At 48.4% G+C, this 19,851-nt stretch overlaps 1 long non-coding RNA gene across 1 annotated transcript; it reads left to right on the top strand.

Annotated features, from left to right (window-relative positions):
• Positions 1 to 552: 552 nt before the first annotated feature.
• On the top strand, positions 553 to 6,126 carry LOC123478102 (uncharacterized). Its single transcript, XR_006653236.3, has 3 exons — positions 553 to 1,120; positions 1,526 to 1,644; positions 5,833 to 6,126. It is a non-coding gene; the product is annotated as an uncharacterized lncRNA (long non-coding RNA).
• Positions 6,127 to 19,851: the final 13,725 nt, after the last annotated feature.

Here is a 19,851-nt window from a genome sequence, read left to right as displayed (position 1 = left end):
GCTGCACTCTACGCAGGGCTCCCACTCCAAGTGGGGGGGGGGGGGCGCTGCACAAAGAAGATAAGGCAGGCGACCTGATGGTTCACACACCTCCCTCCCCAGCACGCTTCCGTAAGGACTGAATGTCAGAATTCCTCACTGTGAGAAGTTAGACATTGTTTAGGGATTTCTCCACATGCCAACTTATGGAAGGACATGATATTGGTTTTTTTTTTAAAGGATGAGTAAGAATAATGTTGGGGGTTGACTTTTACTAAGTCAGTGGGAAGAGCAAAGAAGAAATCAATACTGAGAAACTATATCTATCCCCACTGAGGGAGATAGTGTTTTGAATATAATGGAAATGCAGCCAATCAGTAAAGAAACTCCAGCATCTATTCTGATTCTTTTTAGTTATTGAAAAAAGTAAGTAGATGTTATCCCTGAAAACTATTGTATTCCCCCCCCCCCCCCCACTTCATCACACAAATAGTCTTTCCCTTGAGTGGGCATCCTGATGAGAGACTATCCTCCTCTCCCAAGAGTCCACAGTGCACAGAGCACCCAGCTCCCCGACAAGAGGTCCCCAGTATCTGGAGTTCCTGGAAACACTCCTCCCCCTCTGCCCATGTAAAGCTCTGCCCCTTCCCCACCAATTTTTCTTTTTCCTTCTGACTTTCTATATTTTTCACCAAAGGAAAGTTTGGGTGATTTTGTATAGAGGATGCCCTGTCTCTAGAGCCGATTAAACAAATTTTGTCCCCTTTGCCGTGATATGACCATATGATAGCAACAAAAATATGATAAATTGAAAATAAAAGAGCCCTGTACTGTGTTTATATAAACTGCAATTGCAGCCATGCAGGGAAACAATACAAGCAAGCAACTGATAATATTTTAAAGTAAGGAGGAAGGGAATGAGGGGAAGGGACGTGACTTAAGGTTAAAGGCAAACTGTGAGGCGGTGAAGCAAACTTCCTTGTCTTTGTGTAAATTGCTCCTGTCCCCAACACCTGGCAGTGAGTGAGGCTGGGACAAAAGGGCCGGACTCAGGGGGCTGTGTGCTGTGCTCTGTGGGCCGTATTTTTGTTCTGTTTCGGAAGAGTAGAAGACAAGAGCTTTCTCAAGTGTGACACAGAACGTAAGTTTACCATTTAAAATAAAAGTCCTTATCGCTAGATCTGTATGAAGCTCATGGTGTGGAAAACAATTTTAGAGATCATTTTCAGAAACCACAAAACACCACTACGTGTGGGAAACGATGATGGTTCATCAGTGGGCTTGGGAACTACTTTACTGCGGCGAACTCAAAGTGAACTGTTCGGAGGTTTTAAAAAACTGGTTTCATCCACCTATCAAAATCCCAGCCTGTTAAAATCGTAGTGTTGCTTGTGAAGCTTGAGAGAGCTTATGCTGGTGGTTTTCTCTGCTGCCGTTGTTTGAAATGAACCTGAATTAGAGGAATCTTCGGCATTTTTTGAACCCACACATAATGGGATGCGTTTTTTTGGTTGTTGTTTTCCTTTTTTTTTTTTGATTGCTCTAGGAGCCGAGGTCCCAGTGATGAACAAGACCCAGGCACAGCCCTCAAAGAGCCTGCGGGCTGGTGTTCAAGTGCCAGGCAAAGTCCGCCTTCCATAACAAGGGTCAGCTTGAGCGGAGATGGTAAGTGGATGTGTGAATAGCTGACCTCAGGATATGGAGCAAGAAGGCAAAGAACCCAAGAACTGCCACTCAAAATACAAGTCGATACAGAGAAAATACACACCAGACTTGGCTGACAACGAAACAACTCACCCCGTGTGATGCGGGGACAACGTGTCCCGCTTCTCTGAAGGTCCTGCGCTGCAGAGAAGCTGCCCACGTGTCTGCCCCCGGGTGCTGCACTGTGTCTCAGTCACAGCATTGCCCAGCACTACCGTCCCCCACACTTCCTGGCACAGAGCAGGGTTAATAAGTAATTGTTGGATTAAACAAACATTCAAAAAGGAATGTCCTCACGGGGTGAGAGGTTGAGCTGGAAGAATTCCAAGGTTCTCTCAGAGACTTCATGACCATGTAGAGAGCCTGGCATGTGACAGGTGCTCCCTAAATACGGAATCAAACAATGCCTGCTTAGTATTGGGGCTACTTGTACCCATGTTTTGTCTCCCCTTACGTTAGCTCACCCTTTTCTGTAAGTGTAGTAGTATTTACTGAGTACTTTGTTAATCAGTTTGTGTGTGTTATCTGATTTAACTTTCACAACAACGCCAGGAGGTAGCGTGTTTGTTTCTATTGCTGCACATGTAACAAACCGCCCCGTAACTCAACGGCCCACAACGACAGTTTTTCACTGTCCGTCGCGGCTTGTAGGCTGACTGCGCTCAGTGGGGCCATTCTCAAGGGGTTGTAGTCAGATGTTGGCCGGAGCCGCAGGCGTCCGAAGGCCCAGAGGGGCTGGCCGTTCCAGATGGCTCGCGCCCGTGGCTGACAGCTGATGCTGGCTGTTAGGCAGACACCTACACCATGGCTTCTCCAAAGCTTGGGTTTTCCACAGCATGGTGGCTGAGTTACAGCAGAAACACTACAAGAGACCCAGGCAAAATGATTAGCCTCATGTGGACTAGCTTTGAAAGTCCCAGAACTTTGCTTCTATTCATACTAATGGTCAGGCAAGTCACTGAGGCCAGTCCAGTTACGAGGGGAGAGGAATTAGACTTCATCTATTGGTGGAGGAACGCAAGGTCGTTTCAGAAGAGCAGTTGGGATAGGAAACGTGCTTGTAGGCATTTCAGGAAAATACCATCTGCCATTAGTCTGTACTGTTACTATCCCATTTTACAGGTGAAAAAATGTGGGAACAGTTGGCTAGGTCATATGGTTAGCCTGCTTATTTAAGGTGACCCAAACCCCTATGCCCTCTGATTCCTTAACCATATGCTTCACTTTAGACAGTGTTCTAAAACTTTAATAATGAAAGAATCACCCCTTTAAAAGATGCAGTATTATTTTTAAGAATGTAAACACATAAAATCTAATAACATTTATAAACTAGAAATGAGTTCTAGTAGGTGTCACGCATGAGAAATATTACTGAGGGAAGAACTACATTTGCTGAGCTGCTTCCGTGGCCCGGGTACTTATACACTATATATAAACTCATTTTATCCCATAATACTCTGTTTTCCCCAGATGAAAAGTGACATTTAGAGAGGTTAACCAAGGTGCCCAAAGTCACCCAGCCACTAACTGACACAGCCAGGATTCAAACACAGGTCTGTCTTGGTCCACTTTCCGTGCTGCTCCACGGTGCAGGCTGGGCTCAGGAAGCAGACTCTCAGATGCGAGTAGCGTGAAGGGAGTTAACTGTGCAGTGCTCAGGGCCAACCCCTGCTGTGGGAGGGACAGACAGAGGATCAGACAAAGAAGAGGTGGGCTATGATACAGTCAGAACAAAGAACTCACAGGCCTATGGAGAGCTTTGAAGCTAAAATAACCCTTCAGAGTTGTCCTGAATAGGGGGATAGGGGCTGGACCTTTATTACCACCCCAACCCCCATAGCAGGTATCCCTCACAGCAAACAGTTACCATGTAAACGAATGGATCAAGCAGTCAATCCATATAGAACTACGGAGGGAGGCAGCAACAGAGAGAGGAACGCTTATGTGTAAGGGCAGCCAGACCTGCTCTGGACTCCGAGGGTCTTTTCCTGCAGAATGCTAGAATAGTCGGGGCCCAGACTCTCAGAAAATCCTCAGAAGAAGCCAGATCTCTAAGCCCAAACAAAAAGTTAAGATAAACACTGCAAGTCCCTCTATATAACCTGCCCAAGGGGGACCTGCAGCTTAGGCTGGTACATTTTTAATGTTGTTGGGTTTAGGCATGGCCTCAAATTGAATCAACTTACAGTATTGAATTTATTTACTCTAGGATTCCAAATGGTGACCACACACCCAATGAGGAGTCCCTAAAAGTAATTCAAGAGCTATTCACTCGTAGAGGCTGGTGGTGAAAGACCGTTAGCGGGAAAGATGTCAAGAGCCAACCGTAATGATGCTCATCTTCATACGGTGTTGTCCACAGAGGGAGGAATGAGTACAGGGATCACACGTTTCCCAGACCCACTCCTCACGTCTGTACCCGGACTAGCCTCGCCTTCACTATCTGTGGGGAAGAGGAAGAAGGAGAAGCCAGGAGAATTAGAAGTCAACGAGGAAGAGGAAACGATGAGATAAGGAAGACAGAACTAACTTACTGAATATAACTTATCTCACTTAATACTTATCATGACTATATGAATTACTCCAATTACAAGCTTTTCCAATGATGAAACTGAGATTCAAAAGGCATAATTGAGATTCTAGGGCAATGGGATGAAACAGGGGAGAGAGAAAAAAAAAAGAGGTGAAGACTAGAGTTGGGTACACTAATCAGAAAAGGCACAATTTAAAAAATATTGTCAAAACATGTTCACGCTGCCAGAATACCATGCTTCTTCCTCTTTTTGAGAAAAGTACCCAAACTGAGAGACCAAGAGGGAAATATGCCCCTGGATCCTGAGTCCTCATTCTACCGCCCCTTTCTCCTTTCTGAATGTTTCCTGATCCTGCTGGAGGTGCCCAAGGGCCTCTGATGGACTGTCTTCCAGAGGTTTTGACATGTGATGACAGAAATAACTTTCACTTTACTTCTAACAATTCTCAGCAATGAAGCGGGCACTTACTGAGTATTTATACATCAGGAACTTTCAAATATGGTATTTCATCTACTTTTCACAACAACCCTGTCAAGATAAATAACAATGTTTTTAATGGAAGATGAATCTGAAGCCCAGGGAGGTTGAGTAACAGTAGTGTAAGAACCCAGATTCTAAACCAGGTTGGATCTACACACTTTTCTTTTGTTCCTCCTGCCTCGAGGTCACTAAGGTCCATGGGCCCCACGTACATGACCCTGGCCTTGCTTTTGGTGGACTCAAACATCAGGGTCCATCAGGGATTGCAGATTTCGCATTGGTCAGCTACCCCAGTCCTGGGCATTTTATTTCTATTCAATTTATTCCATTTAATTCAATTTACTTGATGACTTTTGGTATCGGTATAGCAAACGTCCCATCTGTCCTGAGTCACCCCACAAGAAGAAGTGGTCACAGCCAATGCAAATGGAGGAAGAGTGTGGGAAAGGGGAGGGCGAATTTTGTAATGTATGGAGCTGTGAGTGCAAGTTCTTTGCCTTATTTTAACCTCCCACCAAATAAACAATGCCCCATGGTAATAGTCACTCACGAGTCATCGTTCAGTCTGTACTTTTGGTCTGTGGTCCCTCCCATAGTGACCCCACAGCCAGAATCCACTGCCTGTGCATTTGGCAACCATCCTTGCTCTGGGACTGGCTCTAGACCTTGTGGACAACTGTGGAAGGGGATGGCAGTTAACCATCATCCGCCCTTAACGGGATGGGAGGGAACAGGTCCTCCCAGGCCCTGGAAGTGCATTGAGGGAGGGCTGGTGTGCGCGGGCGGGGCATCCTGAATGCACACCCAAGAAGAAGACACTGTCTACTCAGAACCAAATGATGAGGCGCAGGCCATATGAGTCAGGGCCCCCCAAACAGTCACACTGTGGCCCTAAGTGCTCCCAAGCCACCAAGGATGTGGGACAGGTAAAGAGAGGTGGGGGAAGGAGGAGGAGGGAAGATGTTATTCACTGGGGACATGTGGAAGAACTGGAGTCAAGCAAATGCCAGCCAAGGTTTGAATGATCTAGCCAGAAAGGGAACAGTATCAAAAGGTCATTAATGGGAAAAAAGTAGTACATATTCATGTATTTATGTGTGTATAAACATATGTATCTGTAATTCTTCTAAAACAGAGCTGGATCTGAGACTCCCGCTGCCATTCACCTATCATGGACCTCGATCGAAGTACAGCACCGAACTGCGGCAACACCACCTACGGGCCGGGCTGCCGGGCAGGCTTCAAGTGCTGGAGCGTACAGAGAGCGCAGGAAACTTCCCCTTCCCGGCACTCTCTCTCAGTGATTAGGAAGGGTGCTTTGTTTCCTTCCAGGGCAGACCAGCGAGGCTTGTGGCTCTCTTTGTAATCCTCTAGGGTAGGGAGCCCTATGGTGGAGGGACAGCACCAGGCCCAAGGCGGGGTGGGGACAAAGGGGCTTTGTTTCTGGGAGGGCGGGCTGGGCCAGGCGCGACTCCACTATTTGGTCTGGAAGCGGGCACGTTTGCTCCCGGAGGGGAGCTCCTCCATCCCAGCCCACTGCGGCCAACCTTCAACAATCGTGTTAAAAATCAGGAGTGCGAGAAAATGCCAAGAGACTGGTTTTTTCCCTCTGGGATAGGTAGGGAGAAAGCCGCTCCTTTGCTTGGGCTGGATTGAGTCTGTCCCTCTTGGGGAGGTGTGGTTGCATCAGCTCCCAGGTGGCCGTGCTGCCTGTCCGTCTCGGCGATTGCGCGCCTTTCCAAGCCCGCTCAGCCTGATTCCTCCCGCGCAGAAGGGTGATGTTGATGCCTACGATGCACAGGCCCGAAACCAGGATCAACTGGACCCCACTCCCACACTCCACCATACCCAGCAGACTGAGCGGGGGGGCACAGTCCCGAAAGCTGGCGATCCTGCAGTTTCGATTGCAGAAAAAAATTCCGTATATTGTGCCTATACACAAGGCACCCCGGCGCTCCCTTTGAACATGCCCCATTCCCAAGAGGGCGGAGATGGAGAGACTGCCTCTCGGAGTAGGGCGACTGGGCGGGGGAGGGCTCTGTTTGGGGTTGTCAGCTGCCTCGGCGCCTCTTCGCAGGGCTCGGGATCAGCGGAGTAGGGGTCCGACTTTAAAGGAATCTTTCTACGCTAAGCTCGCTGTCGGCCCCGCCGGCCTCCAGGCGGTCCCCCCTGCGAGGGCAGCGGGCGGCGACGGCGGTGGCCCCAACCACTGTCCCGACACCCACCGACTCCCAGAGTCTTTGGTGACACTAGCCGCTGCGGGAAAATGAGCCCAAAGAAGTGGACGGAAGCAGACGGGACTGCCAGGGCTCCTTCCTACTGCTCCCATCTCGCGTCCTTCCTCTTGGCGCGGGGTCTTCCATTTCCTCCGACAGGGAGACTTTGAGTCAGAAGGAAGCCTAGACTCCTCCCAGAAAAATGCACTCTCCATCTACCCGATTCTCCATCACCTTCTGCGCATCGCTGGACCCTCTGGAGCACCCTGTGAGCCCTGACCCCACCCGGGAAGGGGTGGCTCTGGGTGCGGACACCTCTCGCCCTCTTGCGCCCCACCTGGCCCGGCGCGCCGAGACAGCCTGTGACCCCCGGCGGCCTCACCCTGCAGCTCGCCTGGGAAGGGCTGGGCGGTGCTAACCCGGCCGAGAGCCGTTCCTGGATTCACACTGAGAAAAGGCTGCCCGGGGTCCACATCTGTGCGTCCGCCTGTGGGGAGCATCTTGCTCCTGGAGTCAAGCCCCAGGGGAGGTTGTAGCCCCAGGGGAGGTCGGAGCAGGCGAGGTTGCTGGAGGACGGTGAACTCGGAGCAGGAGAGTTAGGGGAATCAAATGTAAGGTGGCTTCAGGCTCAGACAGTGTGTTGACCCATCTCAATGTGACCAGATTCTTCCGTGAGCCCAAGAGAGCCCTTACCTAGACCCGCGCCCCCCTTTTTTTGTAATGCGCCGCACCTAAGATTTGTTAAGATTTCGTCGAGTTGTTTTTGTGCTCGAACCTCTCCTCACTCTTCCACTGTGAACTGATTTCATAGGTTCACCGGCAGAGGGCCACCTTACTCCAAGTTCTCGAGCGCCCCTTAGCCTAAACTGGCGTGGTGGGACTTCAGCAGCTTCCCTGTTTACAGCCACTTCTGCCCGCGGTGCTCTCTTTCCTCCTCGTCTCAAAAGTCAGACATCCTCCAGTAGATCCCGGAGGTCTGGCCTCTCCCTCACCAGCGGTGAAGCTTACGGAGGAGGGTCCCTGCCCATATTGTCTCCAGCAGAACCAGTTTGAGCTGTCTTTTTATGCTTTCCCCGAGAACTGTTTACATTTTAAGGAGCCACAAAACCTCCAACCTAAGCAAAGCAGGCTGGGGAAGCAGAGTGTGTGGGTGTGCATGGGTGCTGTGGAGAGACAGAGGGAGGGAGATGGCTGGGTGGTTTCTGAAACAGGCTGAGAGAAGGCTTTCTCTGTTTTCTGAAGTCACCTCAGATTCCAGTTAACTTAGCAGATGAAAGCACCTACTCTGTGCCAGGCACTCCATTGCACACTGTATTAGTGAAACAAGCCCTGGGTTTGAAGCTGTGAGATCCAGCTGGAATTCTGGCTCTCTCCCTATGAATTTCCTCTTGTTCATAGCACTGCACCACTAGGCAATGATACTCTTGTGTAATCATTTTATCCATTTAACATATATTTATAAAGTGCCCACTATGTGCCACTTGACTCCCTTGCCAAGCCTGTAGTCAGACAGACAATAAGCAAGAGTAACTTAATCATCTGTTGAAAGGGGGCTTATTGTATAGAGCTTTGCAGACATTTTATGGACTTTGGCCTTAATGTAAAAGAAACGGGAAGCCAATCGTGAGTTCTGAGCCCCAGATAGACCTTCTCAGGGCTCACCCTGGCTGCTGTGTGGAGCACAGACTGAGGAGGTCATTGAGCAGAATGGAGGCCGAGGTAGTGATCCAGCAGGGAGAGGCTGCTGTCAGGCCAGGGGGCAGTGCTGGAGGTGGAGAGAAGTGGTCGGATTCTGGATATGTTTTTCAAAGGAGAATAAAAAAAAGATTCAATTGTGGGGTATAAGAGAAAGAGGAATGGAAAAAGGCTCCAACTCTGGAAGAATAGTTGCTGCTGATGGAGACTGGAAGACTGTGAAGAGGTTTTTCTAATACAAACCTCAGGTCCAAAGAGGCTTAATTTTGGACCTGAGGTTGGTATTAGAAAAACTAGGAGAAAGGTGGGCTGCAGGTACACGTGGGGTTGTCGGGATACATACAGGCCGTGCTGAAAGCCGTGGGAGCGTGAGTGGGGCAGAGGCCTAAGCACTGCGCCTGGGGCCACAACGTGCTCTTCATGTCTGTTCCCTCTGCTCAGCTAGAACTCCCATGATCCTCTCTCGTTCATGGTTCTATTCACAGTACCGGCTCAGAGAACATCTATTACAACGAACCTACCTTCTCTGACCCTCCTTCTCATAACATGTAAAATGAACATCAACATGACACCTATAAGTTTGTTGCCAGGAAAGGTGAAATGATTTGATAAAAGTGAAAATGGCTTACAAATAATAGACACTCGGTATTTGAAAAGTGTGGGTTTCATTATCTCATTCTCTACCCTTACTTATAACTCAGGTTTATGGGAACTTCACGGCTTACATAACAATGATAACTTCACAATTAATTCCTCGTGCATACAGGGCAAATGGCATTCCCATTTATGGAGGAGGAAAGCAGGCTTGCTGAGGTAAAATAACGTCCCGAAGGGGCCCATCTAACAGTAGAACAGTGGCTAACACATCTGAGCGTGTTTGTGTCAGGCACTGCGCTGATGATTCTGCCTGCATCTCGCAGCACTCCAGCAATGACAACAAACTCACAGGTACTAACCACCGCACCTAAAACAAAAACAAAAACAAGCTAAGCAAACAACTAGAACAGGAACCGAATCACAGAAATGGAGATCACTTGGAGGGTTATCAGTGGGGAAGGGGAGGTGGGGATGGAGGAAAAGGTACAGAGAATAAGTAGCATAATTGGTAGGTAGAAAATAGACGGGGGGAGGGTAAGAATAGTATGGGAAATGGAGAAGCCAAAGAACTTATATGTATGACCCATGGACATGAACTATAGGGGGGGAATGTGGGAGGAAGGGGGTGTGCAGGGCGAAGGGGAATAAAGGGGGGGGAAATGGGACACCTGTAATAGCATAACCAATAAAATATATTTAATAAAAAATTTAAATTGAAGAAAGATATAATAATAAATTGGGTGATCAATAAGAGGAATGGGGCTTGGAGCTAAACTGAAAATTGAAGAGCAAATGTTCCCCCACCCCAGACATTCAAATTCAGAATTTTTAAAAAAGATTTTATTTATTTATTTTTTAGAAAGGGGAAGGGAGGGAGAAAGAGAGGGAGAGAAACATCAATATGTGGTTGTCTCTCACACACCCCCTACTGGGGACCTGGCTGGCAACCCAGGCATGTGCCCTGACTGGGAATCAAACCGATGACCCTTTGATTCACAGGCCGGCACTCAGTCACTGAGCCATACCAGTCAGGGCTCAAATTCTGATTTTGAAAATATAAAATAAGTCCCCATTAATGAAAAAAGCAACTCCCCCCCCCACCACCACCATGACTTTCAGAGATGACTTCTTATCTGAAACTTGGGTTAAGCCAAACCACTGGCCCTGGCATTTGAGGCCCTGATGAGAGCCCTGCCGCCCTCCTCTCCCACCCCAGCTAATTCTCACTCATCATGGCCCATCTCGCCCTGCCCATCTTCCACTGTGCCAGTCCTGCTGGCCACGCAGGTCCACAGTGAGCTTTCCCTTTCCACGTCAAAGCGCTCCTCTCTGCCCCGGGCAGCACTCATGGTCACATCATTTTCCTCTCTGATAGTCCACAGAGAAGACAGGAAGTGAATCTGAGAGGCCTTATCATGTGCCAAGTCCTTTCTATGCAGATATTTGCTTGTTGTTGGTCTTCTGTGCTTGGTAAGAGGGTGAATCACTCAAGGGTAGCAACCCTGTGTCATATACCTACCTCCAAATTCTCTATTGAGTTTTGGTATAAAGTTGCGCTCAGTGTTTGCACTGGCTGGTGCGGCTCAGTAAATTGAGTGCCGGCGGGGAACAGAAAGGTCACCAGTTCAATTCCCCATCAGGGCACATGCCTGGGATGCTGGCCAGGTCCCCAGTTGGGGGTATGTGAGAGGCAACAAATTGATGTTTCTCTCTCACATAGATGTTTCTCTCCCTCTCTTCCTCTCTAAAAATAAATAAATAAATAAAATCCTTAAAATGTCTTTTTTTAAAAAAAGATGTGCTCAGTGTATACTTAACAACAGGGTCAAGATCCTATAAACTCATGAACTCAGTAACTGCAGACAGGAAGCAAAAGCACACACCAGTGCTTCCCCCACCCCCACATTTCCTTGCTGCACCTCCATCACCTCCCAATTCTAGTTTCTAGTATTTTTCAAATCTGAGGCCTTTAGCACAATTTAAGCCTTAGCTTAAAAGTCCAGTTTTTAAAGAGCTGATTAGGATCTGAATTTGGAAGATGTTGGTTCTTTACTGGCCTTATTTCAAAAAAGTTTTGTTTTATTGGAAAATTAGCTGTAGCGCCTTCAAAGGCCTCCTCTTGTGTGTGTTGAACTGAGCCAGATTTGGGGCTTTGAAAGGAATACCATTTAATCTTGGCAAAGTCCCACCTTTTGTTCCTAAGGGGAGAAAATGCTGGAGGAACATGGATAACTCAGGGCAAAGGACCAGTTGGCCCCAGATGTGATCCGCTTCTGATGGGGAAAGGGCAGGAATCCTGGAAATATATGAATTAGACACTAAGCTTGGAAAAAGAAAGGGACAAGGGCCAGCCGGGCAACCTTTCAGTTTTGCTAACCCCAAAGATTCTTCAAAGATCCCCTCCCCCACCCCTGCACGGTTCCTGGCCTCCCCGGCTAGCTTTCCCGCTGTGAGGTGCTGAGTGCAGGCTCGCAGCTCCGGTGGGGGCTGCAGCCTGCAGAGGGCTCTGTAGCCCTGGGTGCCCCGGCCGCGCTCCTCTTGGGGACTTCCTCCTGCTCCGTGGCTGCCTCCAGGAGCTGCCCAGTCAGGGAGGGAAACTTCTGGAAACCCTTTTGCCTTTGGAAATTTTTATTGCTCTTTTTTTTTTTAAATGGAGTCACTTCCTTCCAACGGGAAAAGTTTTCATGACAAGTAATATGTTCTCTGTCTCTCTATTAGGACCCAAACTTCTCCATGGCGGAGGGGAGGGGGGAATGGCTTTTAAAAAAAATAAACTTAAAGAAACTTTATATTCATCAACTTCCAAGAGACTATACTGGGCTGGTTGGAAAGAACTCAGAGCAGAATTTCTTAATCCAAAATCAGGAACAGAGAGAAAAAAACCAGAACACATGAATGAATTTTACTGGATTAGCATTTCTTTCTTTCTTCCCCGCCCCCCCCCCCCCCCCCCCCCCCCGCCCCTCTTAAAAGCCTAGTTTAGAATCTGGGGGCAAGGGGAGGGAGCTTGCATGTGCTCCTGGGCCAGTACTGCACGGGGCGCTGGGGATGCAGAAATGAAAGAAACCACCCCTGGCTTCCCCTGCCTGACCGAGGAGGTGGACTTAGGCACCCTGCGCCCACGGGAAGCAGTGTAGTGCAGTAGTTAGGAGCACTGCCGCGGGAGTCAGGCCTGGTTTGTGCAGTGGCTCTGCTGCTTGCTTAGGGGCTGTGTGGCATTGGGCAAATTACTTAGTTTCTCTGTGCCTTACATTTTGCGTCCTAAAACAGGGTTTATTATAAAACCTACATTATAGGGCATCCCGTGATAATTTAATGAGTTAAAATAGGTAAAAGTACTTAAGCACAGTGCTTGGCACTATGTTTATTACTCTCACTCTCGTTTGGAAGGTGTGGAGGAAGTGTGTGGGAGCACAGAAGAGGGGCAGCCGACTGCCTGGATGTGGCAGGGGAGGCTGCAAAGAGCAGGTGACAGCTGACTTGTCCCCTGAAAGATGAGTAGGAGTTCCGTAAGACAAAGGTGCTTCCAGTGAACCAGGAGTGGGGACTGCTGGTCAGGAGCAGGAGGGAAGGTGGTGGCTCTGAGGAGGAGCAGAGGCCAGTGCGGCTGCAGCCAAGATTTGTATCTGGACTGGGGAGGGAGTGAAAGTACAAAGGGAGTCTGGAAAGGCAGGGTCAAGCTACACTGGGAAAGCCCTGGAGCCCCATATAATAGGCCATTAATTTGTTCATGTAAATCGCCTCTACTCCATATGATGTACTATAAGTGCTTAATAAAAATTATCGGTTATTACTACTTTTATTATCATGTCCTTTATAGGTATCATCTCATTGAATTCCCGTGACATCCCTGGGAAGTAGGTTCTGTCGTCCTCATTCCGTAAAAACAGGAAGGCAGGCAAAGGGAAGTCATGTAATTTGCCCAGCCTCCCTGAACCAGTAGAGGGCAGAGCCAGGAGGTAGCAGAGCTGAAATTTGAACCCGAGTCTCTGTGACTCCAGAGCCCGAGCTCTTAACCAAGACATTGTGCTTTCTGACAATGTTTAAGGCTACTGCCTCAAACAGTGCTTCCCATCTGCTTAGTGAAACAGGATTGTATGTGGATACCACACTGTTTACTTTGAAAGGTATGAAGGGACCCAGTAAAGCAGTCTGACAGGAGCCTTGGGTGAGTAAATGCACCCTCACCCTGGGGTGTATTTCAGGCAGCCTGGGCTGGGAACTCTTGGGCTGTATCCCCAAGACTCTGGACCCAGAAACACAGCCATCTGACCCTATGGTGCCCTTAGCACAAAGAACACCCCGGTTGGCATTTCTTCGCAGACTACTTGGCAGGGCTACGCAGTATCTGACACCTGTGGGGTCACTTTGCTTCAAGCAAGGGCTTGGCTCCCTTAGGGGTCACCGCAGGCCAGCTTGTGCAGGTCTCCAGGCCTTGGACAAGAGCCCAAACGTCTTCTGATTGGACCAGGGCCTTTGATACCTTCTCTTTCACCCTTTCGTGGCTAGCTGCACATTTGTGCCCTGGGTCAGTTCTGCAGGCCCTCTCCCTTCTTTTGGGAGACACTCATTGGTGGAAGGCACTGAGTGAGTGGGCTGCAGCAGCTGCTGGGAAGTAGCTCTGGAGGGAAGAACGTGCTCCCGTGGGGAGCAGGCAGCAGGCACTTCTCCTTCAAATATTTCCCTGTTCACTGTGCACTGACTGGTGTCTTTGGTGTCAGGGTGTCAGGGGTTTAAGAAATCACCAAGGATCCCCCGGGGGCAGTGACCCTGGGACAAGGGCCCCTCATCAGCGTCCCGTCCTAGATGAGCTGCTCTGAAGAAATGTCAACTCGGAGAACCTGCCCCGCCCCACAATTTACTTATTCTCTTTCCCTGTACAACATTTATTCCAGTTTATACTTCTATAATTTTATGGCTTTCTTGCTTAATGTCCCTGCCCTCCCCCCCCGCCCCCCCCCCCCCCCCGCAAGCTCCATGCAGGGAACATGCCTGTGTTGTATAGCCAGGTGGGGCACATGGACCTTTCGTCTGTGTTTCTGGCCACTCCTTCTCTACCTTCCCTGGCACTGTTGCCCTCTCCTCTCTCTGGCCTGAAATGGCGAGTCCTTCAAGGCTGGCTCCTGGGTTACCTTCATCCCTCAATCTTTTTCCTAAGCCATCTCACCCATGTACCTTTGTACATGGTTCAACTCACCTACTTGACATCTTTGTCTGTATCTCAAAGTCACCCCAAATTCTCAGTGACGAAGGCAAGCACATGGTTTCTTTCCCAGCACTTGGCCCCTTTCCAGGGTTCTCCGAGTAAATGGCTCCATTGGGCAGCCACATCGGAGTCAACCTGACACCTTTTTGTTTGCCCTCCCCAGTCCAATCACTTCTACCTCTTATCTCCCAAATCCATCTGCTGCTCACCCTCTCTGCGTCCCCATCCTAGTCCATGCTACTTGCTCCTTTCTCCTGACTGGCTTATTAACTAGCCTTTCCACTTCTATTCTGGTCCCCTTCATTCTTCATGCCCCAGCCAGAATGGTCTTGAAATGCAAATCTGACCATGTCACTATCCTTCCTTGAGGCAGATCCCGTCCCATAGGATCCGGTGTTGTGGCTGCAATATACAAATACACATGGACTACAGAAATCCTGTGGAGGAAAAGGGATGGCATGGCCACTCTCCGAGAGGGCGAGAGGGCTAGAGAGAGCCCAAGAGAGAGAGCCGACCCCTGCCTGGACAGGCTTTTATTGCTTTTCTGAGCACATTACATGTAGGATGGTCCTCATTTACTATGCACAGGTTCATCACAGGTGTTACCTTTTAAGGACAACAAAGGACAGAATACTGCTAATTACTTCAAAGACAAGGATGTTACAGCTCAAGGGGGAAACTGCTCACACTCTATACTAGGGTAGTTTAGCACAGACTTTAGAAACTTAAAAGATACCCAGTAAACATTTGCTGCCTCAATTCAGGGTGAGGGAGTTTTAGCAAGAGCAAGTCTCATAGCAGCCTAGGTACAATGCAGGCCTGATTTCCCACTGGAGAACCTATCCACAGACGTGGGTCTTGCCCGCCAACCTCGCTCCCCACTGGCTTTTCCAAGTGGGGGCTGAGCCACATTTCCCATGCTTGGAACAGTTCCCCACACTTCCTCCCTCCTCCATGCACACAGCTGAAAACTCTTCCTATAGTTTCTGTTGCTCCCATAATAAAAGCCACAGCCCAGGCAGCACAGTGGACCAATGCACTCTCTGGGTGACCTCCTCTGATCCCCCAGCATCTGCCTGTGTGCTGGGGGCACCTCCCTCTTAGACAGTGTCCCTTCAAGATACTACCAGCCTGGTTACCTTCCAATTCTTTGCTTGGCCCCTAGAGAGCTTGCACAGCCTTGCCATGGCTAAGGCTAGAAGAGTTGTTTTTGCTGCTCTGCCCACCTCCGTCCCCCCACAACCCCAGGCTGGCCTGCCAGTGAGGGTGGCTCAAGCCACAGCTTAGTTCCAGTGCACCTCACCCATCTCTGTTGATAGTCCTGCCCTCTCCGTCAGTCCCTGTACCTGTCTGGGAACCTTCTCCATGGCCATCAGCCCCAGCCTCAGCCCAGACGGGTTCCTTCTGTAGGGCTGGCTCTGTAACGACCCACCAGCCCCCAGCAAAGCAGGGGGCGGCCTCAGTGCTGCTATATCTGCTCTAGACTGGGTAGCCACTCTCCTCTTGAAAACCACATGGAATGTTTTCAGTTCAACCAAATGGTAGAGTCCTTCTCTCTTATTCAGAGGTCCCATGGCTGTCTGAGCCTCACCCATCACTGAGTCCTTGGTCCAGGCACAGAGTATGCTGTCTGAGCTCACCAAGGCCAGCACCAGGCAAACTCGTAAAGGAAATGCAGTTTGTCTTTTGAAGGGCTTGTGACCACGGGGGGTTGGGGGGAGGCATCTCATGCACACTGGCAAGGGGTGAGTTGGCACCACCTTTACGGAAAGCAATCCAGAAATGTGTATTAAGAGCATTGTGTGTTTTTGCCTTTTGATTGAGAAATCCCATTTTAGTAGTTTCTACTAAATTAGTAGTTTCTAATTCAGGAGTAGTTTTTAACAGGTTTATAATGGGGAGTTCATTTTTCCTGTGGGGAATCCAACTTTGATGTAGCTTCTTCTAAATTCCATTAGATTTGCTGCTTTAATAAGATGTGAACCTTCTTTGGTTTTCTCGGCCATATATTGAACACAGAGGGGGAGGCAGTCAAGGCGGACTTAAGGTCATGCAGAAAATGTTGTCTAAGGGGGGCTGCTTCCGAATGATACACGGGTCTCAAAAGGAGACCACTTGGTGCTGAGTGCGTAACAGTTCGTGTGGGGAGCTTGTAAAAAGGGAAACTGCATGAGGCCCATACCTCCCACTGATTCAGAAAGTTTGGGTGGTTTCCAGGAATGTCTGTGTTTGAGAAGCTTCCCTGTAGATTTTGATGCACAGAGTAAAGGTTTTGGGAACCACAGCTTAGACTATAATCTATCACGGTCCATTTAGTTTTTAAAGAATTCCCCTAGGTCTTATTTTCATGGGAATATTGTATATCACAGGATTCCTGCATTCAAGAAATATCTGAAATAGCAGACAAGCATTCTTACCACAAAGTCGCAGGGAGGAAAGTAGTTACAGAAGATATTATGTGGCCCATGTGCATTTTTAAGTGCACACACTGCAAATAGGTTCAGAGAAATCTAGAATGGCTTTCATATGCAAAAGTGCTCTGCCCACAAGCAAGCACGGGCACTTGACTGCTTGTCCTTGGGGTCACGGTCATGTGAAATGGGTTCACATTTCCACGTTCATCCTCCCGGTATTTCTAAGATTCTGCCATAACATGTGATTTTAGAAACAGTTGGGAATTCCTTTTCTTACCTGCCTAATCCGACGGTCTTCTTTCCATTGGCCTGCAAGTCAGTTTGGTAAATCAGGGCTGAAATTCTTTCCACTGTTAGGAAGACATCTATTTGGTGGGAGGTGTTATTAATTTTGCCCACCTGCTTTCAAAATGTGCTGGACATTAGAATAACCAAGAAATCTTTTCAAAACCAAATGTCCTGTATGCACCTCAGACTGATCCCACCAGAATCTCAGGGAGGCAGGCTGGTTCTCAGATATCAGTAAGTCCTCAGGGGATTCTGGGTGCAGCATGGTTAAGAACTGTTCATTTGGTCTAAATGTCACCTGAGATGGGAAAAGAAGTAGAACAGGAACCTTCCTTGAAACGTGAGAGAAGAGTGTTTCTTTTCCTTGTCCCCTACCCCATTCACGATTCCATGATGGCCTGCGTCCACTTTTCTTTCTGCAGTTTGGTTTTTCTTTTTACAGCCTTCAAATATTACCCTTTTGGGTGGCCCAGTATTGTAGCTTCATTACATTCAGAACTAGAAACCTCCTGTTATAAATAACCCAACCACTTTCCCTCAGAGTCAGACCGTGTGGCCCCAGAACTGTTTTTCAATGGAGGTTGCTGGTCTCTGTCCCACGCTCCCTGCATCAGAATCTCTGAGGGTGGTCCCACAAACCTGCATTTTTACCAAGGTCCCCAGGGATCCTTATGTATTCTGATGTCTGGGCCCTAAAATATTCTGCATTTGGGCCCTAAACTCACTAGTCCAGTTATGGGTACGGTTGTGCTTAGGGTCCAAAATGTTGAGGACAAAGACCTAAGAACAAGCTTGATAGGAATATGATATATTCCACATCGCAAAGAGGGACAGTCTGAGGACAAAGAGGGAGGATCAAAGGGCTGATTATGAAGTTACCAACTGCTTTGACTCCAGCTGAGAAATATAAATGAAAATCCCTGAGACTATTTGCAAGGCTATCCTTTTTTTTAAATTGAATTTATTGGGGTGCTATTGGTTAATTATATAGGTTTCAGGTGTACACCTTTAGTAATATATCAGTTCTATAATATGTTGTATTGTGTGTTCACCACCCCAAGTCTTCTTCCATCACCATTCATTCCCCTCATACCCTCTTCTACCTGCTCCTCCAAGGTTATCCTTAGTACACTGTGATAGGAGCAAGAAATTTCCCAATCCCAGTCCTCCGTGAAGTGCCACCCACCTGCATTATGTCAGTTATCTGTTGCCACAATAACGCTGTGTAACGACCAACCATAAAACCTCAACGGTGCACAATAAATAGGGAGTTTTGCTCAGGGGCTTGTGGGTTGGCTGGGCCACTCTGCTGACCTGAACTGGGCTTGGTGAGGCACATCTCGTGCGCGTCAGCAGTCAGTTGCAGGTAAGCTGACTTTACTGATCTTGGGTGGGCTTTCCCACATGTCTGAGGCCTTAGCCAGAATACCTGGGGCAGTTCAACTGGCCTCAGTGGGCTCCTCCTTCAGCAGGCTCTCCTCGGCATGGCAGGACTCTTAGAGAGCATGGAAGCGGGCAAGGTCCCTTAAAGCCTAGGTCTGCAGCTTGAGCAATGCCAATGCCACTTCTGCCACCCCTCAAGTCACGGGATGAACCGGTATTCAAGGAAGCGGAGAAACACTCTCACCTCTTGACGAGTGAAGTTGTTACAATACAGTCCAAAGGGTATGAATGCAGGGAGAACACTCACCGATTCCATTTGTGTAAACAATCTACCACATCCATTACCTAACTTTTATTCATTTAGGTAAAGTGCAGTTAGCACCAAGTTCTGAAGGCTCTCACGTTGGTCCTGGGCATCAGGAGGTTTGTGTCTGCACGTGGGAAGACCAGGCCTTGTGTGTCAACAGTTGCCTTGAGTGCCTCATGCTTTGCCAAGGATAGCCTGGCATACATCATCAAGGGGATGATCCAAGTATTTGGGAAATTATTCAAGATATTCATGCAGCTTCCCAAAGGAGACATCACAGTTACCTTGCAGCTTCTCTCCTGCCCTGAAATTCCAGTCAGACTCTGGTTATCAAGGAGCAGGCACAGCTATCCCCGTGTTTAAAAAAAAACAACTCACCACATAGAAAGTGACTTTCATCTGCTTTTCCAAATGAGTAAGTCCAAGTGTTTTGGCTTAACCTTTCAGACCCTGCAGAGTCTGACCCAAGAACACCCCCAAATCCATCTCCAGTGGAAGTCCCCCCGCACACACACACTGACTGCTACAGTGGGTTTCTGCTCCGTTTTCGCTACCTAAACATCTTGCTCCACATCTTAGCTATTCTACAGGTGCCTGTTTAACTATTACCTGTTTTAAAAACTGTCACCAATAACAGCAAACACAAGTGCACTACCAACACAAGGGCACTCAGGAAAAAGACTGTATGAAAGTCAGACAAATCTGAGAACGGTCCCCCCCCCTCCACTTGTTCGATCATGGGCAAGTTGCTTGATTTCTCTAAGTCTGTATTCTTAAATGTCTAAAATGGGGATAATACCCACTTGCAGGATGATTATAATAAAAATAGTGTAAAGTTCCTAACATTTGGAAGGTTCTTGAGAAATGATGGCTTTTATGACCCCCATTTTACAAGCTATTACCTTACTCTCTTCTATGTTGGCAGTTGCCCCCTACCTCACCCTCAGCTTCCCCACACATCCCCCTTTTGAAGGACAAGGACTACGTCTTCTTTCTTGTCACTGTTACCTGCATTTTACAGATGAACAAAGGAACCACATTAAGTGAC

The sequence above is a fragment of the Desmodus rotundus genome, chromosome 5 (genome assembly GCF_022682495.2).
Source record: "Desmodus rotundus isolate HL8 chromosome 5, HLdesRot8A.1, whole genome shotgun sequence".
Taxonomy (NCBI): Eukaryota; Metazoa; Chordata; class Mammalia; order Chiroptera; family Phyllostomidae; genus Desmodus; species Desmodus rotundus.
The sequence above is the reverse complement of the archived record's forward strand: the minus strand, read 5'-3'. Positions and strand labels throughout refer to the sequence as shown.